Below are 2,117 nucleotides of genomic sequence, written 5' to 3'. Positions count from 1 at the left end.
GGGGGGGGGGGAACCCAGGCGGGGCGCGCCCAATCCGCTGCCGCCAGGGGAGGCAGGAGAGAGACGGAGGCGGAGAGGAGGCGTGAGAGCGAGCACTCTCTCTTGCCTCCTTGTCCCTTCCTTTGTCGCTTAGTCACACACACTGTCAGGGAAGGAGCCAGCGGCGGGGCCCCTATAAACGAATTCTTAGAGCAAGCGCTTTCCCCGCGCGTCCCCACGCAGCGCAGTGGTACGGTCCACCGGCGGGCGCCGGGCTCTGTCCCCGCCCCTCAGCGGACCGCTCTGGCGCATGCGCGGCGGCGCCGCCCCCTCCAGCCGGGTGCGGGCCCGGCGCCGCATGGCGGCGGGTGGCAGGGGCCGCCCCTGGGCGGGAGTCGCGGCGGGGCGGAGGAAACCCCTGCTTCACCGACCGACTTCCCTGCCCGGGAAGCAGCGGGATCTTCCCTTGCCCAGCGCGGGAGTGAGTTGCGGCGACTCCCCTGAGCCTACCCCCGGGACCGCCCTACCCGGCAGCGGGGAGCGCTTCCCGCCGCTTTGGGGCCGGTTCCTCGCCCTGGCCCGTCTCCCCGGGACAGCAGTACGGGGCGGGTGCAGGTGCTCGACGTGCCGGGGACGTCGTATCGTGTACCCCTCCAAAAGAGAAGTCACGCAGTCTGCTCCCCCCCCCCCAGCAAAACCGGTTTCTGTTGGGGCTTTCCTCTTTGTTTTTCAGTACTACAGTTATCTACGACTTTGTTTTTTACGTTGTTAACTTAGGAAGTCCTGAAGGTTGACAGAAGAGCTGCTATTTTACCCCGTCCGAGGGGAGCTCGGCAGCAGACCCCCCGCCCATCCGCCGGGTACCCGGGGCAAGAGACGGCTGCAGCCAGGCTGGAGGCGCTCCTGGCGGTACGAGGGGCCTCTTGACACCGTTGCCCCTCAGGGTCCCTGTTCTAGAAGTTCAAAGCATTCTTAACCATATGCATAGCAATTACTTTTTCCAAAATTAAGGCGTGCTATGCAAAGTGAAAGTAGTTGGGCATTTATATAAAGGGGTTGACATTTAAATCAAGTTTCAGCGTAACATCTACAAGTAGTTGTCTCTGTCTGCCTCAGCTCAGCCACAAATACAGGGGGAAGAAATACAGAAAGTTAACATGATCACATTTGTATTTACCCAGTAGCTACAGCTTTCTTGTATTTCCATTTATATAGGGGATTGCGCTCGTTAGAACTTGAAGTCTGGTATATGGGATTCTGGCGATGCGTATCAGTTACACAAAAGGTGGTTTCTTCAGCTGACATGTACAGTAGATTTACATTAGATTATATAAATGACTACTTGTTACCAATGTCACTTATCAAAAACACTACATGCTCAAACACAGGTTAGATCTTTGTTCCAAGAATTAGGTTATTTTCACTCCTAGAGATACCTATCAAGAAGCTGGGTCCTGGTAGCTGATAAAAATTGTCTTTGTGTTGTTAGAGAGAACCAACTGTAAAATACATTTATGCTAACCACATGTGTACACACAACACCCTGAGGATAAATCTAGAACACGCTGAAATAAAAATGGGTTCTGGATTCCCCCCCACCCTCTTCATGTTGTAAGAAAAGGATACTATCTTGTCATGTAGCCAGGTGGTATAGCATGTTTAAGAAACATTTGCCATATTCCATTTGGCAATTTCTCTCAGAAATAACATACAAAATTGATTTCTACAGCTTATCATACAGCTGACAATGTGCTTCTTGCTGCAACTGCAGCAAATACCTGAATGACATTATAAGCTATAATAGGCATGGTATTATCCACTTACCGCTAACTTTTGTTTAGTCTCAGCCTGCTTAACGCTGCCACTGCTGCAACAGAGTTAGATTGGACTCCAGAAGCTCCATACGTTGGTTACCTAATACAAAGTATTATACACTTATTTGACCATTGAAGTTCAACGCCTTTGTGAAGTTACTCAGTGTTTTGTAGTTGCCTGATAAAAATTTGTATCCAGACAACATAATAGTGCAAGTCAGCTGGCTCAATAGGAGGAATACTTTTACTTGCTCAGTGAAGGGAATTCAATACAAGTAGTGACATATTGTCAAAGTTCTTCCTAGGGACTTGATCTAAAGATTC

This window comes from Phalacrocorax carbo, chromosome 3, assembly GCF_963921805.1.
Source record: "Phalacrocorax carbo chromosome 3, bPhaCar2.1, whole genome shotgun sequence".
In the NCBI taxonomy this organism is placed as follows: domain Eukaryota; kingdom Metazoa; phylum Chordata; class Aves; order Suliformes; family Phalacrocoracidae; genus Phalacrocorax; species Phalacrocorax carbo.
The sequence above is the reverse complement of the archived record's forward strand: the minus strand, read 5'-3'. Positions refer to the sequence as shown.